The sequence below is a fragment of the Helianthus annuus genome, chromosome 11, assembly GCF_002127325.2.
Source record: "Helianthus annuus cultivar XRQ/B chromosome 11, HanXRQr2.0-SUNRISE, whole genome shotgun sequence".
Taxonomy (NCBI): domain Eukaryota; kingdom Viridiplantae; phylum Streptophyta; class Magnoliopsida; order Asterales; family Asteraceae; genus Helianthus; species Helianthus annuus.
Window position 1 is genome coordinate 12972177 of NC_035443.2, and position 13043 is coordinate 12985219.

Here is a 13043-nt window from a genome sequence, read left to right on the forward strand (position 1 = left end):
AAATGATCGATTCAAACGAGCGCAAACAAGTTTATATACTTAATATCATGTTTTATAAGTGTCAAAACAGGTTTCATAACATATACATTACAGATTATGCATAAATCGCTAAAATAGCTTTCTGTTGACTTTTTAACCGCACGTTTGACTCGATATTTGACATAGTTAGAGTGGTGATCAGGGGGAACCCTTTTAGAGGTTTATTACCCACATAATTACCTACTCAAAACTACTTTTGATCCGTCATAAGACTGATCCATTACTGAGTTATTTTAAAGTCAAACCGTATTTACGACGGTTTGGTTTTTAGCCATTTACTAAGGAAATGTGAAACCACAAAGGGTTAGATCACTTACAGAAGTTGAGGGAAGACTTAAGAACTCAGAGGGATGCTTGAGAGCTTCTTAGAATGATCAGATAGTGTGTTTTGTGTTGTGTGAATGTTATGAGCCAAACTTGGCTATTTATAGTGAAACTAAGCCCTCAAGATCATCACAACTTAGCCTACATTTGATCATGGATCATGGGCAGGTGTCCCTAAGGTGTATGGGTCAAGTGTAGGGTGCCCATGCCTCATTTATTGAGGTTTGATCGTTCACAATGCTCAAAAGGCAAGAAACTACAAAGTTTCTGCATCTGGGCACTTTACGCGACCCGCATGGAAGTTCCATGCCATTTTAATGCGGGTCGCCTGGGATTCAAATAACAGACGCGTAATAGAGGAGGCTCGCGGCCCGCTTACACTTAACCATAACCATCACGCGGGTCGCGAGAGGTTATAATTTCAGAAATTTTAAATCTTTTGTCATGATTACGAAATCCTGGTAATTAATAACGAAATCTTTCGTAATGATTTACCTGACCTTTCGGGTTCGAAGGGGTAACTTTGCGGTTTGGCCCTCGGTTATTTACCGATAGGGGCCTCGTGTTATTTACCCGCATTATTAAGTCCCCGGTTAATTTATTAATTATTTGGAAAGTCTTAACTTTCACTGTTGACGCTTTTAACCCTTCGCATACGAATTCGAGTATAACTCTCTCGTTTTAAGACGGAACTTCGCGGAATTTATACAGTATATTCTAGTGAGCATATAATACTGTTACGAAGCCTTGGGAACGTTAAAGGGTCACTCAGAGGTATAATTAAACATGTTGACACAGTTAACCCCTGTAGCTCGAAATCTCTCACTTTCTTCCGCGTTTCGCTTCCGTATGATCTATGATTTATTCGTTTGAAGGTACAAGCGTTATTTAGGGTTACTATACAGTATATTTACCCTTGTTGACATTTATAACCCTCGAATTTATATACTTTCAAGGTTTGTCAAAATTAGTCCTTTATTTATTATCAATGCCACGTGTAAACTAATGACACGTGTTAACACATCATTGGACACAAAAATTCGAGGTGTTACAAGCACCAATCTTGTTTGTCAAGAAGAAGGACGGATCAATGCGTATATGCATTGATTACCGAGAATTAAACAAGGCCACGATTAAAAATCGGTATCCATTACTGAGAATCAGTGATATGTTTGATCAGCTTCAAGAAGCTCAATTCTTTTCTAAGATCGATTTACGCTCAGGATATTATCAATTGAAAGTACAGGAAGAAGACATTCCTAAAACTGCTTTCAGAACAAGATATGGCCATTATGAATTTACAGTCATGCCATTTGGTTTAACCAATGCCCCAGCCACATTTATGGACATGATGAACAGAAAATGTAAACCATATCTGGATAAATTCATAATTGTCTTTATAGATGATATTCTTAATTACTCTAAGAGTAAAGAGGAACATGCAGCGCATCTGCATGCACTCCTTAAATTATTAAGAAAGGAAAAGCTTTATGCTAAATTCTCAAAATATGAATTTTGGTTACAAGAAGTACAATTCCTTGGACATCTGGTTAATCAGGAAGGAATTCATGTGGACCCCACAAATATTAAGGCGATTACTAAATGGAAAGTCCCTGAATCACCAACGGAGGTGAGAAGTTTTCTTGGACTAGATGGTTTATCCGAGATTTTTCTAGAATAGCCATTCCCTTAACAAAACTGACTTGCAAATCAGTTAAGTTTGAATGGGGACCAAAACAGGAAGAAGCCTTTAGAATTCTTAAGCAAAGATTAACCAACGCACCCATACTAGCATTACCAGAAGGAACTGAAGACTTTGTAGTCTATTGTGATGCGTCTAAGTTAGGTTATGGATGTGTGTTGATGCAACGTCAAAAGGTTATAGCCTATGCCTCTAGACAACTTAAGAATCATGAGCAGAATTATACAACCCATGATCTAGAGTTAGGAGCCATAATTTTTGCCCTTAAAATTTGGATACATTACCTTTACGGTAGTAAGTTTACCATTTTCACCGATCATAAGAGTTTAAGATATGTTTTCGGGCAAAAAGAGTTAAATATGAGACAGAGACGCTGGATGGAAATCCTTAGTGATTATGATTGTAATATCCAGTATCATGTAGTAAAGGCTAATGTAGTAGTTGATGCTTTAAGTCGAAAGTATCATGAAAAGCCAAGACGGGTACGTTCTCTTAAGTTAAATCTGCAGATAGATTTAAACGAGCAAATTAGAAAAGTACGGGAATCAGAAATCAAGAACGATACAGAGAAATTAAAAGGAATGATTAAGGAATTAGAATAAGGAACAAATGGAATTTGAAGATTCCATAAGAAAAGAATCTGGATACCAAAACAAGGAAACCTATGCCACCGAATTTTAGAAGAAGCCCATAAGTCTAAGTATACGATACATCCCGATAGTGATAGGTTAGTGCATATGTCTGTTGACTTCGTCTTGTATCGAGGCATGTAATAGAATAGATAGACCAGGACATATCGTACGAGAGAGTCGGGAAACAGGCCTGAACCAGCCACCTCACACGAGGTGACCAAGTTCATGCGACCTGGCAGGTTCATGCGACCTGGCCAGTTTGTGCGACCTGGCAAGTTCATGGGGTCTGGCCAGAAAGCATGAAATGGTTCGTGGGGTCTGGCATTCCTATAAATAGGTGGTCTTGGATCTTCATTTGTAACTTTGTGATTCCGGAGACGAAGTGCTGCCGAAGTGTCGAACGATCTGTAAACACTATCAAATCAATACAATCGATAGTTAAAGTGATTCTAAGTGTGATTCTAGCTGATATAATATCAATACGTCTGATTCCGCCTTTCGTATTGATCGGACCTCTTCTGAACGACTCGTTTGATCGATTCCCCGATCCTACAAGTGGTATCAGAGCTCAGGAGGAAGAGTTCTTACCATTTCAGCTTGATTTCTTCAAAAACAACTTCTTTCTACTCACTTTCTACACGTTTTTCTCAAAATTAACTGTGAATTCGTGGTTAATATGACCTAATTTTGTGATATAACACGTAAAACTGAGTTTTAATCAATCTATGAACAGATTAAACCATAAATCAGACCTAAAACTGATTAAAATTTGACAAAATGATGAATTTTTGGACTTAGAAGTTTCAAACGGAGTGAATCTTGTTCAAATCGCATGAAAAATATCCTCAGATCATTCGGAAAACATTCAGATCGTTCGAAACACCTTCAGATCGTTTGAAATCTTATCAGATCGTGTGAAAGTTTATCAGCTCGTTTGGGTTTTGTTGTCTCAGACCGTACGAGGTGATCAGGTCGTTTGAGATTTGAGCCAGGTCATTTGAAAAAAGTCAGACAGTTTGAAATTTTGTCTAAGTCGCACGGGTTGATCAGTTGTCAACATGTATCGGTTTCATTAATAAACACTTCAAGTGATCTCCTGAATTCATATCTTTGGTCAAATAGAATTGCTTCGTCATAAAAGGTTGTCGGCCATTATATTTGAATACATGTGATAAAGTTATAGCAATTGATTGAATATCGGCCATTATATCATTCACGTGATTACATTGATATATACAACCACTGATCTTGGAAGTTGGGCATATTCAAATTAGTCAAATATTCATATTGAAGGTCCAATTATATTCAAATTCACTAACGTTTGTTTACATAAAATTGAATTCAGATCGCACGGTTTGACACAGTTCGTTTGAGTCAGGTCGCAAGAAGTGATTTAGTGTTACCAGACCGTTTGGAATTCACTCCAGGTCGTACGGAGTGAGTTATAAATCTCAGTTTGTACAGTTTGAAGATTTCCAGGCCGCGTGGCTTTCCAGCTCGTTTGAACATTGTGTTTTTGTATACTTTTTACATCGAAACATGGAAAACGAATTTTACAACGCATTTGCTACCCCGATCACTATGGCTCAGAATGTGAACTTAGAGAATGAAATGGGCACCATGCAAAAACCGCTTATGCTCATGAATATCGAGGAGTATAGTGGATGGGAGGAACGTTTCGAAAATTGGGTTCAAGCAAATTGATGATTGTTGTAAGGGTCAATCAAAAACCTAAATAAGCTACGTAGATAGCGTAAGTAGGGTATCGTATCCACGGGGAATTTGTGGTCAGTGTTAAAGAAATTAATTAAAACTAAACTATCTAAATCGAGGGTTTGTTTGTTTGATTATAAAGAAAACACAATTTGTCACGAAAAGTGTGATTAAGATGAGAAGAAGTAACCTCCACCCGGAATCCCGAATACCCGTTTTAATATAAAAATCCGTTTTCTGATTCAAAACACCACATAGACATGGCCTCGGAATTAATGAATTTGATTAGCTAATAGGGACAGTTTTTAAGATTCACTATGCAACCTAATAACCCGTTTGATTGTATCAATTACCCACCGATTTACCAACCCGCTAACAACGCAAGAAAGTTGCCAATACGCTTAATAAACGACAAGTAATTCAAACACAAGAAACGTTTACCAATAATCCAACACAAGTGGTCAAGCTGTACCAGTTTACAAGAATCAGAAAAACAAATAATTATGTCAAACTGCATAAACGTTCATCCAAGCAGAAGTCACAAGAAGTTTAGCCGCTCATGGTGATCTTCGCCGCTTCAGTTGTCATCCCGAGTTGGCTAGATTCCATAGAATAGTCTTGAAAGAATGAAAGATGATTCGTAACTCTTGTCTTGTGCGACGGCTGCGAATGAATATCTAATCCCCAAAAAGTGATTTTAATGCATCGTTTTATATTTTTTTGCATGTGGCCACCGTTTTAATAGGAATTTTATATCCCTTCAATATTAATTCCTTTCCATCCAAGTATATGGATCCATATTCACGTAAACATCTAGCCCATAATCATGATTTGCATTAAATTCGCTGATGGGCTAGAAGGTCTTTCACGGCCCGCTTAAAATTTGTCCAAATTGGTTCTCCTCCCAGCCTTGTGTCGCGGAAGGATTCGAGCACACCCAGGCGTGTTGCGGGCGTCACCAACTGAACGACTCTTCAATTTAATTTAGCTGACATCACTCGGAAGCGTAGGCGTGTTGCGGACGTGACTTCGACTTCTTGCGCGTGTCGCGGGAACCATCCCGTTAACACCCTTTAGTTTCCAGGTCTTATGATTGCTTGCCAAGTTCGCGTTTTTGACTCGTTTCTCCCATTTGCTCTTCATTAACACCTGTTATACGACAAAACAACCCACACACTATAAATACAATAACACACTCCATTTAATATATTTAACATATTAAAATTTGACCAAAACTAATATAAACTATGACTTATTTCGACCCGACATCACGAATCACTTAGAGGCGTGGGAATCTGTTGAAGAACGATATGTTAGACTGATTGATGAATACGGAGAGATTATTGCTATTAAAGAGTTAGATGAAAAAGAGAAAAAGAAATACAAAAGTGAAAAGATGATGATCAGTATATTGCAACAAGCCATTAAGGAAGACATCTTGATCTTATTGCAACACAACGGAAGTGCACACTCAATGTGGAAAGCACTAAAAACGAAGTTTGTTAGAAGTTTAGACATGATCAAGAACAAAAAATCGCTTTTGAAGAAAGAATTTGATCTATTTCATGGATTGAAAACTGAAAATACCAAAATGATTATAGAAAGATATTGCAATTTGGTGGTTAACATGAAGCGATTGGATATCAAGAAAAATAGAGAAGAATGGGTGTAAAAGTTGGCCGATGTGTTGCCACAAGATGTTTGGGGCACGTATCTTACGATTTTGAAGAATAATGGTGAATTTGCGAATCTATTGCTGAGCAAGTTTATTGAAAAACTCGAAGTTCAAGAGATGGAACAACGGGAGATGGCGAAAATGAAGAATTCTAATGGTGAACAAGACATTGGTCTGTATTACAAAGGAAGTACGATTGATAAGACCAACATTGAACCAAAGATCGAAACTGCATTTAACGCAAACAGTTCTTCTGGAGGGTCATCTCAAGGATCAAACAACAATAATGGATTCTCTTCATATCCATCATTTAATCCAATTTTTTCAGCAACCAATTCTAAACCGCAAAGCTCATACAACAATAATGGCCAAGTACTACAATGCAACATTGCATTACATCTTCAGAATGGTCAGAATTTCTCGGAAGAGGTTGCCAAAGGTCACATGTCTTTATTAGTGACCGTATTAGAGTCTTATGAAAGTTTGGTAGCCGGAAGGATTGGTAATCCAATGTTGACCAAAAAGGATTATGATCAGATTGATGCTGAAGAGATGGAACTAATGGATATAAAGTGGTGTATGGCTAGTGTGTTGAGAAGAGCTGAGAAGTTTAAACAGATCACTGGAAGAGATGATTTCCGTGATGCTGGAACTTCACCTTTAGGTTTTGATAAATCTAAAGTTACTTGTTTTTGTTGCAGGGAGAAGGGGCACTTTAAGCGAGAATGCACAAATCGCGAAGCAAGTGGAGCTCAAAATCCATTCGGCAACAATGATTATCATTGAAAAGCGATTTATCATCAAATTGCTCTACAACTGCATCAACAACAATCGCCACAAACTTCACATGCTAGGAAGGATCCGATCGAAGAGCCATCAAAGAAAGCTAGTCTAGTTCATCAAGAAGATGAAAGAATTCCAGAAGGTTTTAATTGGGATCATTATGATCCTAACAGAACTTCAGATTTGTCACACCCCGATTTCCACGTGTCTCACCGGTGGGCCCGGTGGGGGATTACCGTGACGTAGTTGGCAACAATATAGTCAAACCACACAATATAAATGAATGCACAACGGAAGCATAAAGATAATATATTTCAACATTAAGTGTAATATCAATGTATCACCATTGTTGAAATAATAATCCACAGGGGATCAAATAGAAATAACAAAAGTATTGTTCAACAGACTTCAGGCATTTTAAGCTTGCGAGACTTCTAGTGATGCTAAGGAGAAATCCCAACCAAATTACGCATAGTACCTGCATTTAGTCTTTTTGGGGAAAATACGTCAGTTTACACTGGTAAATACATTCAACTGACACTTTTGTAAAAATGTTTAAGAAAATTGGTTTAAATGCTCAAGGCACAAACTCTTTATAACCTGGGATAATTTATAATCAAATCTTGTAAAGAATTACATGTTACTATGCGTTCGGTCGCCCGAGTCGTATCGGGTTAAAGTTTAATAGACACACCACATAGTATAAAACCGTGGCGGGTAACTAACGGCTACACTTTTATAGTTATAGACATAATGCCGGGTGTACGCCTACACCGGGATGTCAAGGTCGTGGTCATTCATAAATGCTGCCAAGGATATCCGGGACATGGTCATTAAGCCCCCAAAGGCGTAAAGCAAACAAAACAAGTTTTTAAACGGGTCACATTGATAATACCCAACTACTAATGAGTTGGGGTCAATTGCCCGACCAAGCGGTATTTTAGATACCGTAACCAAAGCCCGTATAACGGAAAATAAGTTAAAAGTATTTACCTTTGCAAGTATAATTCCTTAAATTGAAATAAATTGCAGATAGCTTTTACTGGTCCCCTAATCTAGAACGAAGGTTTAATTTAACCTATTAGAATCCTAACGGGTCTTTAATTTAGCCGTAGCTTAGACCGGTCAGTTTCAAAGTATAGTTACGGTTTAATCGCGTGAAAAGCGAAAACCGTGAATGGAGTGTGATTTTGACCCAACAAGTTTGAAGACTTGTTTTATATGGGTATAATAATCATACTCTGGGTTTTGAGGTCAAAACAATATGGTTTGACCCGTTTCGGCTAATTTATGTAAACTAGTTACATAAGCCGAACCGTGCGCGCAAAAAGGCGCAACGGGTAACCGTAAGAGTCCTACACTGTTTCCCTAAGTCAATATGCTTTAAAGAGGTTGCGGTATCAGTAGGATACCTTCCATAATGCCCGTAACGAGTTTAAGTTCGTATTATGCCCCGTAGTGGTATTTTGGTCTTTTTAAAGATTATAAAAGAGGTTTTAGAGTTCTACAGGAAATATGAGTTTCCCGAATAGTTTATAAAGTCTAAAATACTTTATTTATTATTTAAAATCAGTAGCAACTGGAATCGGGTCAAAAGACCTTGTAGAACTCAAGTTATGGCCGAAAAGGGCATATTCGGTATTTACCGAACCGTTGCCATAACCGCAGGTTATGAGCAGGTTAAAATAATTAAAAATCTTTAAAAATCCCAAAATATTATTTTACATCAGTGAGCAAAAGGTTTGGTGTCGAAATCCGGTTTAGATAGGCGTTATGCTAATTGCGCTATTTAATTACTAAAGTTTCGCAATTTGCGCTATTTAGCATAACTTCCATTCTGGACCTTGGATTGACATGAAATTTTAGGGATATGCTTACAAATCAGTAACCAAGGTTATGATCCTTTCACATGTCCGAAATTCTCGTTTTAATTTAAAAAAAGCGTTACGGTTAACTTTTAAGCATTTAACGGAAACGTGTAAAAGGCTCGGACAAACAACGAACCGGTCACAGAGGGTTATACCATCATGTAACCTGGTCCTAAGAGAGTCCTAAGGCATATCTAAATCAAACTTTAACGGGTCAGAACTGAAGTCAATGCAAAAGTCAAACTTTTGCGACTTTCGGCTCCGAACCGGGTCTAAACAGAAAATGGTCGGATCAAACAAGCTTAGACTAGTTAATATACTTATTATCATGTTTTATGAGTGTTTAAACAGGTTACATATCATCTACATTACAGATTTCGTGTAAAATCGCAAAATAGATTTCTGTTGACTTTTTCTAAGCATGTTTGACTCGTCATTTGAACTAGTTAGAGTGGTGATCAGGGGGAACCCTTTTAAAGGTTTATTACCCACATAAATACCAACTTATAACTACTTTCAATTCAAGACATGACTGAGCCATTGAGGACTAATCTCGAAGTCAAACCGTAATTACGACGGTTTGATTTTTAGCTACATAACTAAGCAAAAACTAAACCACAAAGGATTGAACGACTTACAGAAGTCCAATGCAGATAGGAGAAGACTTGAGAGTGTTCTTGAGCTCCAGATGTGATCAAGAAGGTGTGAGGAACATTGTTGCAACATTATGGCCTTTTATAGGCAATGAGGATCACTAAGATCATCACACAAGGGTCTACAAGGCTCCCTTGATGATCAACAACTGTCCCTCAGTGCTAAAATATGATTAGGGGTCGCCCATATCTCTGGAAGATCTTGGCATTAATGTTTTACCGCTTAAAACAGCCAACATCCAACTTTCTGTCGCTGGGCATCGCTTACGGACCGTATGGCATGGCCCTTGCGGTCCGTAAGCCTATGGCGGAAACACTTTTACCCCTTCACCCCCTTACGGTCCGTAAGGCAGGACCCTTACGGTCCGTAAGCGCTTAACAGTGGCAAAAAATAACCTTTCAAGGTTTGAATAGTCAACTTGCAATACATAATTCTTCTGGCTTTCCTTTAACCCATACTTGACCAGATGTCTACCCCATTATGCATTATGGGTTTGCAAAGGATGGGCTCATGGACAATTATTTAGGTTGCATTATTTCTTAGGATTTAGGTTAGTAATTTTGATCCTTTGATAATTAGTAATGACCGGATTAAGATATATTAGATGCTTATTAATTTTGCTTAGGGTCTCGGGATTTATAACGACGAAGACGCTCAGAGGTATAAATTTAACATGTCGACATAATCGGAAATCCTACCGCATATCTTAATTAAATCCGGATTTATATTACTTTTGTCGTAAGCGACACGTGTCATTTATTTATTAGACACAAAATTCCGAGGTGTTACATCCTCACCCCCTTAAAATAAATCTCGACCCGAGATTTACTCAAACAAATAAGGGTATTTCTCTTTCATCGTGGCTTCAACTTCCCACGTGAATTCGGGACCTCTACGGGCATCCCACTTGACCTTCACTATAGGTACATGCTTCCTTCGAAGCTTCTTTACCTGTCGATCTTCAATCGACAAAGGGTTCTCCACAAATTTCAAGCTCTCATCTATATGCACATCTGTGTGTGGGATCACTAATGATTCATGTCACACCCCAACCGATGGCGGAAACATCGGGATGAGACGAACAAATTGCTCAAAACAACATAACACTAAATGTGACAATAATTTATTTAATTCATTTCATAAACTCTAAAGTGAGATACATAGTTCCAAACAATACAACATATTGTTCAACAATAATTCAAAGGTTATGTGGGTTTCTAGAGTTCATCCTAGCTTGATTCTTGAATCCTGTACTTTCAACCTGCAATATGTATTAAAATAATGTCAACAAAAACATGTTGGCGAGTATATAAGTTTTGATGCATAGTATATACATGTTTAAAATGTTTACTCAATTCCAAATGTGAAATACCATACCATATTGACAGTATATACTCGAAACGATGTTACTCTATGTGCCCAAACCAAAGTTTAACGCAATTAAAGTGTACCCAAACGAGTTTGAGTAGGTTGACATAGTTTAACTTAACAATACCTGCTCGTAGAACAGGAGGGGCGTTTCTCAACCTATAGCGCTACCATTGTTAGGGGAGGCTTGTACGAAGTTAATGAACACATAGTCATTAGGTGTTTACAGTAGCATAACATGTCTAACATGAATAGAGTGTGTCACATAGAATATGGAATGAGTGTGCATAAAATGTTTAATGTGTTGTGATGTTTGATATGTAATACATATTGCACCCAAAAGTGTAAAACGAAAATGGGTCATGTATACTCACCTTTGATTGCGTTGCGTATTTCTTGGTAAAGAAGAGGAGTAGAAAGATTATCCAAGAGTGTGCAAGAGATTACCCTATTTATAATAGGAGGTATACGTTAATATTATTGGTTGTAGTAATTTAAGCTAGTTAGACTAATCATTTGCTATTACCAAATATTATTTGAGAATACTACCAATATTGTGATTTATGTGACATAATGATAGTGATAATAATAATAAAAAAGAATACTAAAAATAATAAAATAACAATACTGATAATAATAAATAATAATAATAATAACAATATTTGTACTAATAAGAATAATAATGATGATAATTATTTAATAATAATAATATCCGAAATAATTTATAATAATAATAATAATAATAATAATAATAATAATAATAATAATAATAATAATAATAATAATAATAATAATAATAATAATAATAATAATAATAATAATAATAATAAATACTAATCAAGTTGTCATATGAATATGAATCCCACATCTCATGGCCCACTTGATTTGTCTCTTTTTTTTTTTATGGAACAGGGGCCACGAATGTTGGCTCTAAACATGTTCAATTTCCTAAAATTTAAAAATCGATAATTGTTATGAGTTTATTATTTACTCAAAAGTAAGAAACAAGTATTATATATTATTTTTATTGAATAGCATATCTTCTTCAAAAGACCAGGACACTGTATATATATATTTAAATACATAAGTTGACAACCAATATTTAGTATAACTCCTTACAAATAAAACTCAACTGAAAAATATGAACCAATAAAAAGATCATTCACCGTTAGCATTATTTGAGTTTTATTTGAGTTCTATTTGAATTACACTATTCTCAATAGTGTCATCTTCTCCATTCATAAAAAGAGACCCAAGCCGATGACTCTTAAATGTTATATATAATATATAGATATATACATATATATATATATTCAAAATCTCGTTTGTCTCGGTTATGATATATATAAGAAGCAAAACAAGAGGATCGAAGGTAAGGGTGTACCGAGCACAACGCGAGTCAGTTCCGGTGATCTCCGGTGCGTTTTCTCCGAGCTTCGTTTATTCTTCATTAACCCACAGTTAACCCAACCCAGTTTCTAGTTGATTATAATGAACAAAGAGCAAGACAGAGAATGAACAACATGTTTTGCATACCGAAAGGTCGAGCTTCGGTCGTCTTCTCCGGCGACGGCAATAGCTCCGGCGGCGGCGGTTCTTCACAGAGGACTGCGGTCTTCCGGGTTGTGAGCTCCAAGCTTCCGGCAAGGGTTTCGGCTGTGAAAGTGTGAGATGATTTCGAGGATGACATGAGGGTGTCGAAGGGTCTCGGTATTTATAAGGTTAGCATGACTCGTAAACTTGGTAATGATTTATGATTGATTTGTAAAAAGGGAAACGCATAAACAGACTCGTGATTGACACGAAAAAGGAAACGCGTTATTGATTATAATTCTCGAAAAATTAGCGAACAAGAAAAAGAAAGCATAAGTCTTTTAGTCAACTGTCTCCGGGTTATAATCGGAAGCGGAATTAGGATATTAGTCACAAAAGGAAAATTAACAGGTTATCTTCAATCTGTTTTGGCGGCAAATGCTTCAAAGAGGGTTTTGGGCTTTTGATGAAAATTCTTTTGTCTCTTATCACAAAGTCAAACTTAAGGTGCAATAAGACAAATAAGAAAAACCGATTGCTCATATCTTTCTTTTTAATTGCAAGTTTCAAGATTTACAAAAGGCCCCCCTTGACTTTGAAGGTTTAATCATTTAGTTAGATTAACTTTGGTTATTGTATTAAGACTCATTTTAAAGCCTACAACTAACTAGGTTATCCATAGTCAACTTAACTAATCACTTCTTTTTACAAAATCTACATAACTGAACTATGTTTAACAATATAGTTAGTAT

The 13043-nt window shown here is 36.7% G+C and overlaps 1 long non-coding RNA gene across 1 annotated transcript; it reads right to left on the reverse strand.

Moving 5' to 3' along the window:
• Positions 1-10491: 10491 nt before the first annotated feature.
• Positions 10492-12601, reverse strand: LOC110891788. The gene is made up of 3 exons (XR_002565559.2): positions 12143-12601; positions 11133-11206; positions 10492-10651 (listed from the first exon to the last, which is right to left on the reverse strand). It is a non-coding gene; the product is annotated as an uncharacterized LOC110891788 (long non-coding RNA).
• Positions 12602-13043: the final 442 nt, after the last annotated feature.